The sequence below is a fragment of the Dermochelys coriacea genome, chromosome 9 (assembly GCF_009764565.3).
Source record: "Dermochelys coriacea isolate rDerCor1 chromosome 9, rDerCor1.pri.v4, whole genome shotgun sequence".
In the NCBI taxonomy this organism is placed as follows: Eukaryota; Metazoa; Chordata; order Testudines; family Dermochelyidae; genus Dermochelys; species Dermochelys coriacea.
Genome location: NC_050076.1, coordinates 20,945,093 through 20,964,125, shown reverse-complemented (window position 1 = coordinate 20,964,125; position 19,033 = coordinate 20,945,093). Strand labels below are relative to the sequence as shown.

Here is a 19,033-nt window from a genome sequence, read left to right as displayed (position 1 = left end):
TGAAATCTAAGGTTCAGTGATCATAATATCATTACATTAGACATTTATTTTGGGATATTTGGAACATAAGAGGCATTACATGATGGATTTTAATACTATACATTTGCATGGTGAGCCAGAAAAAAAAATCCACAAAACTAATTATAGAAAACTCTTTGAAAAGAACAAAAAGAGTAAAAATAAAATCTCCTGTGCAATAGTTCATTGGAAGAATGCTAGAATTAGGCTCAGTGTATGTCATTTACTGCTATTGCAGACTCAGGTGGGAGGGTCTCATTGGGAAAGGTCCACCCAGGAAGTAGATTATGGTAACAAAGTGTCTGCAATCTTTTTTTTGCCCGAGGATGGGTATGTTGTGGGCCAGGGCTGCCAGAAAGAAGTGGACTGCACTAGTCATGAGACAGGTGGGAGCTAATTCAATGCCCCCCCCCCACAATTGCTTCCAGACATGGAGAAATGGTGGGACTCATAAGTGTTGTGAGTGTGGAAGCCCTTGTGACAGTCAAACAGGTACAATTTTACTGTGTGCAAGAGGGTGGTAGTAGTAGTGGTGGTGGGGAGACAGGTTTAAGGGCTCATATTAGGGAAATGGATATGGGCAAGGCAGGAGAACAGAGACCTGGTGTTAATGCTGGCAGTGAAGGACACATTCAGACTGCCATTGGGATGAAGCAGTGGTTGCAATGTATCTGCTCAACTACTTCATGATCTAGGTAGGAAGATAGAGCCTGCCTGCTCCCATCCCCCCTGCCTGCATGTGCTTTTCACCCAGTCCAGCTGCTAGAATGTGACCCTTAATGTGTAGGCACAAAGAGGGTTGCTCTAGTAATCTTAGCTCTGAATTTCTTACCATTTGCAGGTTGACAATATCAAACTTCAAGTCCCATTAATACAATTTTTGTTAGTGGGTAGTACAGTTCCATACCATTGGGCAAATGAAGTTGTTTGACAATTGGTATATTGATATCCTTCTCTAGTTTAGAATGTTTACAGTCCTGTCAGTATCATTATAGATAGATTTGGAACTGGAGGTGCTGGCACAGTTGACTGAGAGTAATTATAACTGAGTTGGAGATTGAGAATAGAAAAAGCACCATTCAGTTATGGAAGAAGAGATAGTTGAACAAGTGTGCAGATGGTGGATCTTAGACTACGTACCAATCAATCAAATTCAGTAACAGAAATGGGAGGACCATTGAATTACTGATTAAAATACTCTTCTGGGCTTTAATACTACACTTCTTTTACACACAATCTGTCATTTGTGTATACTGTGACAAGGTTGGGCCAGATGGCTACAGGGGAGTAATAGAAGGCAGATATATTAGCCCCAGGTTAAGTAGGTCTCTTTTCCCTGGATAAGGTAACAGGGAAGGTTCCAGAACAATCGGGAATCTTCTGGAAACCATTAAGACTGACAGGCTGATTAGAACATCTGCAGCCAATCAAGAAGCTGCTAGAATCAATTAAGGCAGGCTAATCAGGGCACCTGGGTTTAAAAAGGAGCTCACTTCAGTTTGTGGTGCGCTTGTGAGGAGCTGAGAGTGAGAACACATACTGTTGGAGGACTGAGGAGTACAAGCATTATCAGACACCAGGAGGAAGGTCCTATGGTGAGGATAAAGGTGGTGTTGGGAGGACAGCTGCATTTCACAGGACCCTGGCTGGAACCAGAGTTCAGGGTGGGCCCGGGTTCCCCCCTAAACCGGCCAACTCCTGGTCAGACACAGGAGAAGTTGACCTGGACTGTGGGTTCATGAAAACAGCCAAACTGAGGGCTGCCATGAATCTCTGAGGTGAGTAAATCCGCCAATAACCACAAGCCCCAGCAAGATAGAGGAGGAACTTTGTCACAATACGGATGCAACTCTTTTTAAGGGAAACAAAGTTGCACCCATTTATGCCAGGGTTGAATTTGTACCAATATTGAACTTGCCCAGTTGAGAGTATTTTATAATTGTTGAATTTCTTTGTGTTAAATGAACACTGTGTACATTGCACCCTCTTTATGCAAAACACCAGGCCAATCATTTGCATACTATCAGCAGTAATATTTCCCGCAGGAGCAATGCCATGCCCTTTATTAGCCATTTCCTAAAGTGTTGCTTTATTTCTATAAATATATTACTTTCAGAGATAAGATTCGTTTGGTAACAATTTAACTCCTTCTCTTGCCCTTCGGGATGCAAATGCACCTCAAAATTGCATGTAATATTGCCAAATAACTGATGCAGTAGATAGTAACTCTTATGTAGATATTCTTTTATGTATCACTGATGCAGAGCACATATTATTCAAAGAAAGCAGGTATCAGAAGAGAAATAAACACAAGTATTCCTTTGTAGGTGGATTTGCAACCTTGTCCAAACTAATATGTTTGCAGATACTCTCAAAAATTAGAAATGAAATTGTTTGGCTTTAGGAAATTAATATGATTGGTCAATGCACAATGATTCATGACCAGTGAATCTCTATGTTGACTCATCTGTGAAATAAGTATTGAAAGTGCAGTACATGATCAAAACATCATTACCTTTGGGGGGAGGTGCGGAGTGTCTAAGCATTAGGTTTGGAATATCTAGATCTCAGGAATTGAGCATTCCAACAAGGTCCGTAAGGTCTTTCTGGACCTGGAATGATCTTGCGTAACCAAAGCATGCACAAGGAAGGAAACATTACAAATAGCTATCTCCCATGTCCTAAAACATAGACTTACAAGAGCTAAGAAGCTCTTATGTCAAATTAATGTGGCCTCAGCTACAACATATGTGTCTTACTATTCTGCCCAAGTCACATGTATCTGTCTAAGGTACTTATATGGACCTCATTATTGTAGTATCTGAGCACTTCATGATTTTAAATGCATTTATCTCCATGACACTCCTATGGGTAGGGAAGTATTATTATTCCCATTTTACAGATAGGGAACTGAGGCACAGAGAGACTAAGTGCCAGATTTTTAAAGATATTTAGGTGCTTAAAGACACAGATAGGCATCTAGTGAGATTTTCAAAAGCACCTAGCTGCCTAACTCCCATTGACATTAAATGACCTGTTCAAATTCCAGTCTGTGGAAGAGAATTGAGTGTAGGCTCAATCCTGAGTCCCAGGCTAACGGCCTAAGTATTGAACTATCGGTCCTTCTTTTAATATTTTAAGAAAACCATGGACAGTGAAATTTGAACTCTTAATTAAAAATGAACAAGTTAAAATATTTATGGTAATTAAATCATATTCCAATTTTGCCCAACAATTTTCAGTTTTTGCTGTTAGTTTTTTGAACTCTGAACAAAATTTGCACTGAAATATTGTATTCACATGAATGCATAAAATATATGTGTATCTTAGCTATGAGATCAGGTTGAGTTCTCAATGGAGGGTGTGCTTTGTAAATAATGTCGAGAACATAAAACAACAGACCTTTAAGGCTTATACTTAGAAAGGAAGTCAAATATGTCACGGACAGCATATTACATATTTCATTGTGTTCTGTCATTAAAGGACAGTTATTCTGATTCCAAGGAATGATTTTAAAAATTAATTGTAAATTCTGGCATGCATCTCAAATTATTTTCCATCATACTGAAGATTTGTAGCTTTTCTGGGTTTGGGGTACATTTACTACTCATGGGACCTAGAGTATAACTTTTTACAAAGGTTACAACAAGGATTATAACAAAGTCTCATTACTAATTCTTGTACTGTAGTGGGGTCGTATAGGAAAACCCGGGAAGTGGGCGGACTCAACAAGGGCAGCGGTGGTGTCTCCATCCGCTGCCATGGCTTCCATGGCTAGCGCCTCCTGCCGGACTTCTTCCGGGGGTACAGCAAAAGATGGAGTGATGTCAGTCCCCCGCAGCATCTTTCGGGGGGCCTCCTTTCCCTCCTCGTCAGAGGGGAGGGATCAAGCACACGATTTGCAGGTACCGCACTTTCCCCGGATGAGCACCCAGTCCTCTGCGGTGGACGTGGGGGGCTGGTCGGCAGGGTCGGGGCCAAGGGGCAAGGGTTCTGGGGCACGAGGCAGCAAGGGCGGGCCAATGGGGGGAAGGGAAACCTCCCCCTGGGGCGGACCCTCTCCCTCAGCCAACAAAGGTCTTGCCACCCTCTCGTTCATGGGAGGAGGGGCAGGGGCAGCGGCAGTGGCGGCCGGGTTGCCAGCGTGACAGGGCCTGCACCCTCATGGGTCTCGGGGGTCCCGGAGTCCCTCCTGGCCGAGCCAGGGGGCAGTCCCTCTGGACGTGTCCTGTTGCCCGGCAGAGGAAGTACCAGGCTTCCCCCGTCGAATAATGGACCCAGTAATGGGCACCCTGATAGGGCACCAAGAAGGATCCCTCGAGCGCCACCCCACCCTGCGTCGCCGGTGGCACTTGGATCTGCACCTGCCGGCAGAAGGACAGAACATGGTGGAGGGCAGGGTCCTTGCAGGCCTGCTGGAGAGGGCTGATGCGGAAAATGGGCTTCCTTAGGGTGGAGAGGGCAGGCAACATGGCAATGTTGGGCAGGAAGGGTGGGACGGAGGTCAATGCCATCCATACGCCCACATCCTCCATGGGTTCTAGAGGGACAAATGCACCCCCCACTGCCATGCCCTTCTGTACTGCCTCCTGAGCGGCGGCCTCCGATGCTAGGAAGAACACAACTTTACCATATATCTTGGAGGCTGCCACAACGGCCGTGGGCCCTACCACTCTCGCCAGTGCCCACACATACATTTCAATGTGGGGCGAGGTGGGCACCAGGAGGCAGCGGACGCCATGCCTCCTGGTCAGTGAGGGGAAGGGACCCTGGTTGCCAGGGATGGTACTGGGGGCAGTGGTCGGGGCAGATGGCACGGTGGCGCATGGAGGGGCAGCAGCCACCTGGTCATATGCTCTGGGGGCTAAGGATGGAACACCCCAAGAGCTGGTGAAGGGAATGGCCGGGAAAGGAGGGGCTGCAGCAGATGTTGGGGCCACGGCAGGAAGGATTGCCTGCCAGTGGCAATTTTTGTTTTCCACACAGGGCCTTTGCCCTTTCTGTTCACCTGGCCCTTTTTGCCAGTGGAAGGGGTGGCCATGGCAGCAGCGGAGTCTGGGCTAATGTTGGCCAAGAGGACAGCTGCTGGGGTGGGCAGGGGCGGTGGCAAGGGGGGGAGCCACTGGGTCAGCAGGATCAGGGGTAGGACTAGGGACAGGGACAGGGGTTGGGACAGGGTCCTCCTCCATGATGGCAAGAGGAGGCCCTAATATGGAGGGGGGGCACGCGCAAAGGGCAGCCACTCCTCCCCACTAAGTGATGTGCAGGGGAGTAGGGTCCAGCGGGAGGGGCAGAGGGATGTGGGGGAAGAGGCTAACCATTCCTCCCTGTTAGGCTGCAGGCGGGGAGGAGGGCATTAGCAGTGAGGGACGTAGGGGCAAAAAGGGGGGCACAGGTGGGATACGGCTCCTCTGGCTGCACTGGGAAGGGAGGGAACTACAGTGTCATTTGGGAGTCTGTGACCAGTGGTGGGGGGGCAACTAAAAGGGAGCCCAAGCATTTATGGAGGGGGCATGGGCGCTCAGGTAAGAGGGACTGAGCTTGGGGTGGGGCAAGGAAGGACAAGGGGAAAAAAGGGAGCTTCAGGTCTAAGAGCTAGGCAGGCAACCAAGCCAAATCACAAAGTTTGGAGCGGGGTAGGTAGCAAACACTTGAAGGACTGTTGTGGGGCAAACAAACTAACAGAAAGGGAACTCCAGAGGGTCAAAGCAAGTGGCGGGCGGGGCAGGCTGTGGGGGGGAGCAAACTAACACAGAGGGGCTGGGGAGCACAGCAGGAAGAGAGTCCCACTAGCCAAACGCAGCTGGGGGGGAGGAGAAGTCCAAGGTAAGGAGACACGTGTGCCCACGTGCACTTGTGTAACTCAGTCTAATGCTGCTCACTACTGCGAACAGTCCCAGGTGGTAAAGGGGGGGGGGGACAATCAGCCACATCGAGGGGCGAAGAGCAGAGTTGATGTGTGGGGTGGTGGAGGGGCAGCGATGATGGTGGGGGTGGTGGTAGAGGGGGGAGCAAATGGACAAGGGGGAGGGCTCCATGCCTCTCCCCCATACGCCTCACAGCAGCAATAAAGGTCACCACCACCCCAGGAGGAGAGATGACAAAAGTCACTCCATTTGTAAATAAACCCTCTCCACTATGTCCCTCTGCAGGAGTCCTCTTCTTCCTCCTCCTCGACAGCAGTAGCAGTCCCAACACAGCAGCTGCAGCAAGCAGCAGTCAGCCAGCCAGCCAGCCAGGAGGGACCCATAGATGGTGGTGAGGTCCTCACTTCTCCCTCCAGAGGCCATGGGGGGAGGGGCAGGACGACAAGCCCCCCCTCAGCAACAGCAGCAGTAGTCTAGGGAGGGAGATTCCAGCCAGCAGCAGTCCAGGAAAGGAGAGGGTTCTAGCCAGCAACAGCAGCAGCCCAAGAAGGGAGAGAGCTCCAGCCAGCAGATAGCCCAAGCAGACTGACCTCTCCCTCCTGGTGTGGGGTAGACACCCACTCCTGCCTTAAAAGGCTTAAAGCAGCCCAGGGAGAGGGCTATGGCAGGGAAGAAAAAGTGGGTCTGATTGGCAGAAGCATCCTCAGCTGGTGGCCATGCCCCAATTAGGCTGCGGCTGGCTTAATCAGGGCCCAGTTGGGCCAGGAGCACCCAGAGTCTCCCCTAGCTGTGGAGGGAGATGGGCCTGGTTGCTAGGGAGTGTACTAGGGCACCTGAAGTAAAGTAGGGTTGGGGAAGGCCAGAGGAGCTGGGAGGCTCCAGACTAGAAAAGCTCCAGGCTGCAGGCCTGGCAGACAGCCTAAAACAGGGTATTGGGGTTGCAACAGGGTAGCAAGGGCAGGCGGAGGCAGCAGGTCCAAACCTCCCTTGCCTATGATGACTGGCTTATACAGACTGCAGTTGGCCCCAGTGAAAGGGGGCTAGATGTGACTGGCAGTAGCCCATAGACTGAGGCAAAGTGGGAATAGAGGATGGGGAGGGGAGACCCAGATCTGTGGGGTATTGCCTGGAGGGGCAGCACCCCAGGTAAAAGGGCACCGGGGTCCGGGAGGCACACAAGGGGCCAGAGATGGTGAGACACTGACAGAGGGCACTCTGGACCTGGTAAAAGGAGCTAGTTCCCAGACAGCCAGCAGGAGGCACCACTGGGTGAGTCTGCTCCCCATTACAGTACTTTTGATATTAATCATAGTGAGCTTATTTGATATTTATGTGAAAATCCTAACTACTTTTATAGGATTTCCACTGTAAATTAGCACTGATAAAAATACCATTATTATAAAATATCATGGTACTTTCAGAAATTATATTTGAATCATAGAGCTGGAAAGTAAATGAATTGATCTTCCAACTTAGAACATCAGATCTTCAAGGTAATTGCGAGGGTTTCAGAACTTTATTTGCATAAATCAGAAGGTGTACACGCAAAGGTCAGATACTGCCTGAAACAAATGGCCATCCGATTTGGAAACTAATAATTTCCATGATCTGCACTAAACTAATTGTTGTCATCTGCCATTATTCTAGCAATGACACAGGTGTGTCGTGCTGGTGGTGACCAGAGTGGAGAGGGAAGCATTTAGTGATGTCATCATTAACCATAAGACAGATTCTTATTACGCTCATTAGACCAAATTTATACTTGGTATAACTCCATTGACTACTCGCTTCTACTAATGACTATTGGAGAACTGGGTGAAAGTGCACAGTGGTAGAGGCAACCTGGAGGCATAATGCCTCCAGTCGTCCAAAGAATGTGCTGTGTAGTGGTATTTTCTACACCTATACAATAAAACAACATAAGGGTTGACAGAAATCTTGTAATTCATGGGAAGATAAAGTACAGAGAGTCAATATTTCCAAATGTTCCAAAACTCAATTCATCCCAGCCATTGTGTAAATTGATTGTACAAAGTCTTTGGGTCAAATTCCATGCAAAGTCTAAAAGTCGCTCTCTTTAACTTCAATAGGAGTCATGCAAAAAAAATCTGAGAATAGAATTTGGCCCTTTAAATGAAAAGACAGTCTCATATTTCATTTTTATCATCATAAAAAGATGATCAAATTCAAGAGCAACTCTGTAGCAAAACTAGAGAAGCTTCCAGAGACGTAAGAAAGAAAACGAAACAATGTTTGATATCAACTGAGGGTATCTGTAGCCACTGGACCAAATTCACTTCTGGTTTAATTAGGCACAGTTCTGTTGATGGCAGAAGTGAGTTTGACCCATAAAGTCAAAACCAATGTGATATTACAGTTTGACAGGCTAAATCAGAAACAAAACAAAGCAGAAAACAGATCACAGAATAATCATTGAAGAACATGTTTGGGTTCTCCAAGGGAAGTATGCAAAGAGGAGATTCATAGCATCTCCATAACATTTACTATGAAAGGGCCTGATCCTATTCCCATTGAAGTCCTTGCCATCTTCTGTTTCACTTAAGTGGAAACAGGTTTGGGCAGCTCTACAATTTTTCAAAGGTTAAAACAAACCCGTTAACCTGTCATATTAAGTAAGTGGTAAAAATCTATACATGGCATGAAACTCAGGGATTTCCCTTGGGGCTTCAACCAAAGACCAGTGAAGTTGATGGAAAAGTATAAAGCCCATTCACTTAAGTGGGAAGAGGAGATCATGAAGCAGGCCTTTGCGCTTTCTGTAAAATTATTTGTAGAGCAATTATCCGAGAAAGAACCTTACCTCATTTTCCCAATGACACTTTGAAAATGTCCATGTGTCATTTAAAATGTGCCATTCTTTCTAATTTTGTTAAGGAAACGTGCCATTTGCCACAGACTTTCTGTGCCAAGTTTCAGCTTGAACAATAATTTTACTTCACAAGCTGCAGATACCTTAGAATGGAGATTTTCAATTAAAGCATCTGTAAAGCCCAAAAGCACACAAGTGTAACCCATACTGCACTATATGTTTTATTGAATGAAAGAAATGACATGGTTTCACAGGTGGGTTTATTTGTATCCTGTTGTTCAACAAATGCAGTATTCATTAATTTCTAGTAATCCAAACTGACAGAAAAATAACCGTGAAAAGCATGACCAGAAAAAGCATTCGAATGGTGAGGATTTTGAGCTATCAAAATTTTAAAGTGTGTATATGAGGATGACCAAGAGAAACACACTCTATGTACCTTATAGTGAAAATTGCTTTTCATAGAATCATAAATATCAGGGTTGGAAGGGACCTCAGGAGGTCATCTAGTCCAACCCCCTGCTCAAAGCAGGACCAATCCCCAACTAAATCATCCCAGCCAGGGCTTTGTCAAGCCTGACCTTAAAAACTTTTAAGGAAGGAGTATCCAAGTGTGTGTGTTTGCTTGCTGAGGAAGTATCCGAGCGTGTGTTTGCTGGGAGGGCAGGGAGAGAGCCTGAGTGAGTGTCTGATTGGCTGCTAGCCTGCAGGGGGCGGGCATTAGGGTGTCTGTGTGTTTGCGTCAGGGAAGCCTGGCTGTTTGAAAATAGCCAGAGCCTCGCGAACCAGCTGAGCGGCAGCGAACCAGCGGAGCAGCGGGGACAGCAGAGCAGCTCACAGCAGGAGTTTGCCTGGGACTGGTAAGTATCCGAGTGTGTGTGTTTGCTTGCTGAGGAAGTATCCGAGCGTGTGTTTGCTGGGAGGGCAGGGAGAGAGCCTGAGTGAGTGTCTGATTGGCTGCTAGCCTGCAGGGGGCGGGCATTAGGGTGTCTGTGTGTTTGCGTCAGGGAAGCCTGGCTGTTTGAAAATAGCCAGAGCCTCGCGAACCAGCTGAGCGGCAGCGAACCAGCGGAGCAGCGGGGACAGCAGAGCAGCTCACAGCAGGAGTTTGCCTGGGAGTTCGCCTGGAGTGAGCCCAGGCAAGAGGCTTACATCTTGCCAACGTCTCTGAGGAAGCTCATAGTAGGTAGGTGATATGGAAGGGGGGGATTCAGCTGTTGTGACCTGCACTGGATGTGCCATGTTTGTCTTTCTTCCACAGGACAGAAGCGACTTTGTCTGTACAAAGTGCAAGCTGGTCTCCATATTGGAAGAGAAGATTGAAGGTCTGGAGCAACAGGTAACGACCCTGCGTTGTATACGAGAGACTGAGGATTTTCTGGACCAAACTCAGGATAGCCTTCTAGGGGCACAAAGCTCTAAAGATATAGAGCAGGTTGCACAGAGGAGCCAAGAGGCCAGTGAAGAAGCTTGGCAACATGTGACCTCCAGAAGAGGTAAGCGGAATGTCCGGGTTCCAGTAACACAGACACAGGTAACTAACCGCTTTCATGTTCTCTCCACAGGTACCAATGCGGAGAGTGGACCAGATGATATGTCTGGGGGGAGAAAGCGGAAGGAGACTCCGCTGGTTGGGAGGCATGAGATGCGATGTCCTGAGGTTGGGGGTTCCACGACCACCACTCCCAAGAGGAGAAGGCGGGTGGTGGTGGTCGGGGACTCTCTCCTCCGGGGGACTGAGTCATCTATCTGCCGCCCTGACCGGGAAAACCGAGAAGTCTGCTGCTTGCCAGGGGCTAAGATTCGTGATGTGACGGAGAGACTGCCGAGACTCATCAAGCCCTCGGATCGCTACCCCTTCCTGCTTCTCCACGTGGGCACCAATGATACTGCCAAGAATGACCTTGAGCGGATCACTGCGGACTACGTGGCTCTGGGAAGAAGGATAAAGGAGTTGGAGGCGCAAGTGGTGTTCTCGTCCATCCTCCCCGTGGAAGGAAAAGGCCTGGGTAGGGACCGTCGAATCGTGGAGGTCAACGAATGGCTACGCAGGTGGTGTCGGAGAGAAGGCTTTGGATTCTTTGACCATGGGATGGTGTTCCATGAAGGAGGAGTGCTGGGCAGAGACGGGCTCCATCTTACGAAGAGAGGGAAAGAACATCTTTGCCAGCAGGCTGGCTAACCTAGTGAGGAGGGCTTTAAACTAGGTTCACCGGGGGAAGGAGACCAAAGCCCTGAGGTAAGTGGGAAAGCGGGATACCGGGAGGAAGCACAGGCAGGAAGGTCTGTGAGGGGAGGGCTCCTGCCTCATACTGGGAATGAGGGGCGATCAACAGGTTATCTCAAGTGCTTATATACAAATGCACAAAGCCTTGGAAACAAGCAGGGAGAACTGGAGGTCCTGGTGATGTCAAGGAATTATGACGTGATTGGAATAACAGAGACTTGGTGGGATAACTCACATGACTGGAGTACAGTCATGGATGGTTATAAACTGTTCAGGAAGGACAGGCAGGGCAGAAAAGGTGGGGGAGTAGCACTGTATGTAAGGGAGCAGTATGACTGCTCAGAGCTCCGGTACGAAACTGTGGAAAAACCTGAGTGTCTCTGGATTAAGTTTAGAAGTTTGTGCAACAAGAGTGATGTCATGGTGGGAGTCTGCTATAGACCACCGGACCAGGGGGATGAGGTGGATGAGGCTTTCTTCCGGCAACTCACGGAAGCTACTAGATCGCATGCCCTGATTCTCATGGGTGACTTTAATTTTCCTGATATCTGCTGGGAGAGCAATACAGCGGTGCATAGACAATCCAGGAAGTTTTTGGAAAGCGTAGGGGACAATTTCCTGGTGCAAGTGCTAGGGGAGCCAACTAGGGGGAGCGCTTTTCTTGACCTGCTGCTCACAAACCGGGTAGAATTAGTGGGGGAAGCAAAAGTGGATGGGAATCTGGGAGGCAGTGACCATGAGTTGGTTGAGTTCAGGATCCTGACGCAGGGAAGAAAGGTAAGCAGCAGGATACGGACCCTGGACTTCAGGAAAGCAGACTTTGACTCCCTCAGGGAACAGATGGCCAGGATCCCCTGGGGGACTAACATGAAAGGGAAGGGAGTCCAGGAGAGCTGGCTGTATTTCAAGGAATCCCTGTTGAGGTTACAGGGACAAACCATCCCGATGAGTCGAAAGAATAGTAAATATGGCAGGCGACCAGCTTGGCTTAATGGTGAAATCCTAGCGGATCTTAAACATAAAAAAGAAGCTTACAAGAAGTGGAAGGTTGGATATATGACCAGGGAAGAGTATAAAAATATTGCTCGGGCATGTAGGAAAGATATCAGGAGGGCCAAATCGCACCTGGAGCTGCAGCTAGCAAGAGATGTCAAGAGTAACAAGAAGGGTTTCTTCAGGTATGTTGGCAACAAGAAGAAAGCCAAGGAAAGTGTGGGCCCCTTACTGAATGAGGGAGGCAAGCTAGTGACAGAGGATGTGGAAAAAGCTAATGTACTCAATGCTTTTTTTGCCTCTGTTTTCACTAACAAGGTCAGCTCCCAGACTGCTGTGCTGGGCATCACAAAATGGGGAAGAGATGGCCAGCCCTCTGTAGAGATAGAGGTGGTTAGGGACTATTTAGAAAAGCTGGACGTGCACAAGTCCATGGGGCCGGACGAATTGCATCCGAGAGTGCTGAGGGAATTGGCGGCTGTGATTGCAGAGCCATTGGCCATTATCTTTGAAAACTCGTGGCGAACGGGGGAAGTCCCGGATGACTGGAAAAAGGCTAATGTAGTGCCCATCTTTAAAAAAGGGAAGAAGGAGGATCCTGGGAACTACAGGCCGGTCAGCCTCACCTCAGTCCCTGGAAAAATCATGGAGCAGGTCCTCAAAGAATCAATCCTGAAGCACTTAGAGGAGAGGAAAGTGATCAGGAACAGTCAGCATGGATTCACCAAGGGAAGGTCATGCCTGACTAATCTAATCGCCTTTTATGATGAGATTACTGGTTCTGTGGATGAAGGGAAAGCAGTGGATGTATTGTTTCTTGACTTTAGCAAAGCTTTTGACACGGTCTCCCACAGCATTCTTGTCAGCAAGTTAAGGAAGTATGGCCTGGATGAATGCACTATAAGGTGGGTAGAAAGCTGGCTAGATTGTCGGGCTCAACGGGTAGTGATCAATGGCTCCATGTCTAGTTGGCAGCCGGTGTCAAGTGGAGTGCCCCAGGGGTCGGTCCTGGGGCCCGTTTTGTTCAATATCTTCATAAATGATCTGGAGGATGGTGTGGATTGCACTCTCAGCAAATTTGCGGATGATACTAAACTGGGAGGAGTGGTAGATACGCTGGAGGGGAGGGATAGGATACAGAAGGACCTAGACAAATTGGAAGATTGGGCCAAAAGAAATCTAATGAGGTTCAATAAGGATAAGTGCAGGGTCCTGCACTTAGGATGGAAGAATCCAATGCACCGCTACAGACTAGGGACCGAATGGCTCGGCAGCAGTTCTGCGGAAAAGGACCTAGGGGTGACAGTGGACGAGAAGCTGGATATGAGTCAGCAGTGTGCCCTTGTTGCCAAGAAGGCCAATGGCATTTTGGGATGTATAAGTAGGGGCATAGCGAGCAGATCGAGGGACGTGATCGTTCCCCTCTATTCGACACTGGTGAGGCCTCATCTGGAGTACTGTGTCCAGTTTTGGGCCCCACACTACAAGAAGGATGTGGATAAATTGGAAAGAGTACAGCGAAGGGCAACAAAAATGATTAGGGGTCTAGAGCACATGACTTATGAGGAGAGGCTGAGGGAGCTGGGATTGTTTAGTCTGCAGAAGAGAAGAATGAGGGGGGATTTGATAGCTGCTTTCAACTACCTGAAAGGGGGTTTCAAAGAGGATGGCTCTAGACTGTTCTCAATGGTAGCAGATGACAGAACGAGGAGTAATGGTCTCAAGTTGCAATGGGGGAGGTTTAGATTGGATATTAGGAAAAACTTTTTCACTAAGAGGGTGGTGAAACACTGGAATGCGTTACCTAGGGAGGTGGTAGAATCTCCTTCCTTAGAGGTTTTTAAGGTCAGGCTTGACAAAGCCCTGGCTGGGATGATTTAACTGGGACTTGGTCCTGCTTTGAGCAGGGGGTTGGACTAGATGACCTTCTGGGGTCCCTTCCAACCCTGATATTCTATGATTCTATGATTCTATGATTCCACCACCTCCTGAGGTACCGCATTCCTATGTTTCACCACCCTCCTAGTGAAAAAGTTCTTCCTAATATCCAACCTAAACTTCCCCCACTGCAATTTGAGACTATTAGTCCTCATTCTGTCATCTGCTGCCACTGAGAACAATATAGATCCATCCTCTTTGGAACCCCATTTCAGGTAGTTGAGAGCAGCTATCAAATCCCCTCTCATTCTTCTCTTCCGCAGACTAAACAATCCCAGTTTCCTCAGCCTCTCCTCATAATCATGTGTTCCAGTCCCCTAATCATTTTCATTGCCCTCTGCTGGATGCTTTCCAATTTTTCCACATCCTTCTTGTAATGTGGGGCCCAAAACTGGACATAGTACTCCAGATGAGGTCTCAACAATGTCAAATAGAGGGGAACGATCACGTCCCTCGATCTGCTGGCAATGCCCCTACTTATACATCCCAAAATGCCATTGGCCTTCTTGGCAACAAGGGCACATTGTTGACTCATATCCAGCTTCTCGTCCACTGTAATGCCTAGGTCCTTTTCTGCAGAACTGCTGCTACCCATTCGGTCCCTAGTCTGTAGCGGTGCATGGGATTCTTCCATCCTAAGTGCAGGACTGTGCACTTGTCCTTGTTGAACCTCATCAGATTTCTTTTGGCCCAATCCTCTAATTTCTCTAGGTCCCTCTGTATCCTATCCCTACCCTCCAATGTATCTACCTCTCCTCCCAGTTTAGTGCCATCTGCAAACTTGCTGAGGGTGCAATCCATGCCATCCTCCAGATCATTAATGAAGATAATGAACAAAACTGGCCCAAGGACCGACCTTTGGGGCACTCCATTTGATACCGGCTGCCAACTAGACATGGAGCCATTGATCACTACCCGTTGAGCCCGACAATCTAGCCAGCTTTCTATCCACTTTATCATCCATTCATCCAGCCCATACTTCTTTAACTTACTGGTAAGAATACTGTTGGAGACCACGTCAAAAGCTTTGCTAAAGTCAAGGAACAACATGTCCACTGCTTTCCCCTCATCCACAGAGCCAGTTATCTAGTCACAGAAGGCAATTAGATTAGTCAGGCATGACTTACCTTTGGTGAATCCATGCTGACTGTTCCTGATCACTTTCCTCTCCTCTAAGTGTTTCAGAATTGATTCCTTGAGGACCTGCTCCATGATTTTTCCAGGGACTGAGGTGAGGCTGACTGGCCTGTAGTTCCCCAGATCCTCCTCCTTCCCTTCTTTAAAGATGGGCACTACATTAGCCTTTTTCCAGTTGTCCGGGACCTCCCCCAATTGCCATGAGTTTTCAAAGGTAATGGCCAATGGCTCTGCAATCACATCCGCTAACTCCTTTAGCACTCTCAGATGCAACACATCCGGCCCCATGGATTTGTGCTCGTCCAGCTTTTCTAAATAGTCCCGAACTACCTCTTTCTGCACAGAGGACTGGTCACCTCCTCCCCATGCTGTGCTGCCCAGTGCAGCAGTCTGGAAGTTGACCTTGTTCGTGAAGACGGAGGCAAAAAAAGCATTGAGTACATTAGCTTTTTCCACATCCTCTGTCACTAGGTTGCCTCCCTCATTCAGTAAGGGGCCCACGCTTTCCTTGACTTCCTTCTTGTTGCTAACATACCTGAAGAAACCCTTCTTGTTACTCTTAACATCTCTTGCTAGCTGCAACTCCAGATGTGATTTGGCCTTCCTGATTTCACTCCTGCATGCCCGAGCAATATTTTTATACTCTTCCCTGGTCATTTGTCCAATCTTCCACTTCTTGTAAGCTTCTTTTTTGTGTTTAAGATCAGCAAGCATTTCACTGTTAAGCCAAGCTTGTCGCCTGCCATATTTACTATTCTTTCTACACATCGGGATGGTTTGTCCCTATAACCTCAATAAGGATTCTTTAAAATACAGCCAGCTCTCCTGGACTCCTTTCCCCCTCATGTTATTCTCCCAGGGGATCCTGCCCATTAGTTCCCTGAGGTTGTCAAAGCCTGCTTTTCTGAAGTCCAGGGTCTGTATTCTGCTGCTCTCCTTTCTTCCCTGTGTCAGTATCCTGAACTCGACCTTCTCATGGTCACTGCCTCCCAGGTTCCCAAACACTTTTGTTTCCCCTACTAATTCTTCCTGGTTTGTGAGCAGCAGGTCAAGAAGAGCTCTGCCCCTACTTGGTTCCTCCAACACTTGCACCAGGAAAGTGTCCCCTGCGCTTTCCAAAAACTTCCTGGATTGTCTGTGCACCGCTGTATTGCTCTCCCAGCAGATATCAGGGTGATTGAAGTCCCCCATGAGAACCAGAGCCTGTGATCTAGTAACTTCCGTTAGTTGCTGGAAGAAAGCCTCGTTCACCTAATTCCCCTGATCCAGTGGTCTATAGCAGACTCCCACCATGACATCAACCTTGTTGCTCACTCTTCTAAACTTAATCCAGAGACACTCAGATTTTTCTGCAGTTTCATACCGGAGCTCTGAGCAGTCATACTGCTCTCTTACATACAATGCAACTCCCCCAACTTTTCTGCCCTGCCTGTCCTTCCTGAACAGTTTATATCCATCCATGACAGTATTCCAGTCATGTGAGTTATCCCAACAAGTCTCTGTTGTTCCAATCAAATCATAATTCCTTGACTGTGCCAGGACTTCCAGTTCTCCAGTTGTTTCCCAGGCTTCTTGCATTTGTGTATAGGCACTTGAGAACTTGCTGTTTGTCCTGTTTTCTTAGTATGAGGCAGGAGCTTTCCCCTTTCACATTCTTCTGCTTGTGCTTCCTCCTGGTATCCCACGTCCCCACTTACCTCAAGGCTTGGGTCTCCTTCCCCTGGTGAATCTAGTTTAAAGCCCTCCTCACTAGGTTAGCCAGCCTGCTTTCGAAGATGCTCTTCCCTCTCTTCGTTAGGTGGAGCCCGTCCCTGCCTAGCACTCCTCCTCCTTCTTGGAACACAATCCCATGGTCAAAGAGTCAACACCACCTGCGTAGCCATTCATTGACTTTCACAATTTGACGGTCTCTACCCAGGCCTTTTCCTTCTATGGGGATGATGGATGAAAACACCATTTGCGCCTCAAACTCTTTTATCCTTCTTCCCAGAGCCATGTAGTTCACAGTGATCCATTCAAGGTCATTCTTGGCAGTATCACTGGTGCCCACGTGGAGAAACAGGAAGGGGTAGCGATCAGAGGGCTTGATGAGTCTCAGCAGTCTCTCTGTCACATCGTGAATCCTAGCTCCTGGCAAGCAGCAGACTTCTCAGTTTTCCTAGTCAGGGCGGCAGATAGATGACTCAGTCCCCCTGAGGAGAGAGTCCCCGACCACCACCACCCGCCGCCTCCTCTTGGGAGCGGTGGTCATGGAACCCCCATTCCTAGGACAGTGCATCTCATGCCTTCCAATCGGCGGAGTCTCCTTCTGTTCCCTTCCCTCAGATGTATCATCTAGTCCACTCTCCACATTAGTACCTCCAACAAAAGCAAGAGAGCTGCTGGAATTGGACATGGAAAGGAGATTGTGAAGGCTATTTTTGAAGTGCACTTCTGCATTGGAATCTATATGATTAGTAACATTGAACTTCTTTAGAATGACCATTTAGAAGTGATCAATGTGCCTGTAGATGTAGATATTTTGTTTTGTGTTTACTGTAGGTTGAAATTTCTAGCATTCTTTGAGATAATGGAGAGCAAACCCTGCAGATACAGGGACACAAATGGCAATTACTATAACACCAGAGCTTAGATGTCTACATCAATCACATCATGGTCAGGCATGGAGAACTATAAACTTTGAAAAGATGCCCCTGAGGAGGGAGTCTCTGAGAATGAAAAAGTTAATTGTGACAATTAGGGTAGAATGATAACCTTCAAAGTTCTTCACAAGGTGACAGTTTATATACAATAACAATTGGGGAAGGGGAAGAAAAGTTGGAAAATGGAACATGGAGCAAATTATGCCTAAGATATGAGAAGGAAATGCACTTTAAATGGAAGAAATTTATTGTGAATTTCCCTGAATAGTTTGGAGACCTGAAACTAAACTAGTTCTGATAAGAAACATTAGAGACCTTTCTTGACTAAAATTCACTCATACAGTCTTTTCTTTGGGAAGGCTAACATTAGAAAAAGTGGTAGATCCTACAGCTTTTACACAAGCAAGTGGTCATAGCACTGAGTAGGATTTGCAGATTCCTGCCCAAGTTATTTGGGAGCTCCAAGAATGGAATATAGAAGCCTCCAAAATGTGTGTGGGTTTGTTTCTTCGTTATTTACTCTTCACCTGATGTGAAAGAAATGGATTTGTGAACATTTTGCTAGCTCAAATATTCACAAAGTGAAAATCATCTTAATTCAATAGACAAAGAAGCCCTATTCTAGTTGCCCTCTGCATAAAGGTGTATTTTACCTCAAAGAAGATATTAAGCTCTAAAATATATCCAAGAGGGATCTTCATAATCTAAGAAAAGCATAAATATTGAAATCTGAAATTCAGACTAGAGCACGCAATTTTACATTTCTGCTGTTGGTTAATTATGTATGTCATCATTTTGATAACTGGGAAGTCGCTGGAATTCCCATTGACTTATAAGTAATCAGCTGAGCATGAATTTTGAATGATCTGCAAATCAAGCTTTATTTATAAAAGAAATTAACAAATAATTTCAAATAAGCAACCTAAGAATTTTTCAGTTTCTTCACAGTCTTCCCTCTGGTCTTGATTTAAAAACAAACAAAAAACTAGTGTAGTTGAAAAACTAGGTACGTTTTGAGCAATATTTTGTATTACAGTGAATTTGATCATTTGGACATGGAAAAACATGTTCACAACAACTATGATACCACCTCCTTGTTGTTGCTAATGATTTTAAAATGTATAAAAATAGGCAGCCACAGCCTATAATTTGAGGTGTGTGGAAGGATTTTGAATGTACGAATAAAAAGTTGCCTTGATTGTTATATTTGCCTTTTGACTTTTCAGTTCTACTTTCTGGAAACAGCATTTGGTTGTGTATATGGAAGCAATGAGACATAGATACCATAACACGGTTAAATGTGGAGATAGCAATTTAATTTAAAACTATTACATAACTGTGGTAATTGTGCCAAACTGCCTGGTAGGGTTGTTCCAGCACA

At 47.0% G+C, this 19,033-nt stretch overlaps 1 long non-coding RNA gene across 1 annotated transcript; it reads left to right on the top strand.

Moving 5' to 3' along the window:
• The first annotated feature begins 7,125 nt into the window (after positions 1–7,125).
• LOC122455829 lies at positions 7,126–17,753 on the top strand. Its single transcript, XR_006274320.1, has 3 exons — positions 7,126–7,154; positions 9,024–9,082; positions 17,552–17,753. It is a non-coding gene; the product is annotated as an uncharacterized LOC122455829 (long non-coding RNA).
• Positions 17,754–19,033: the final 1,280 nt, after the last annotated feature.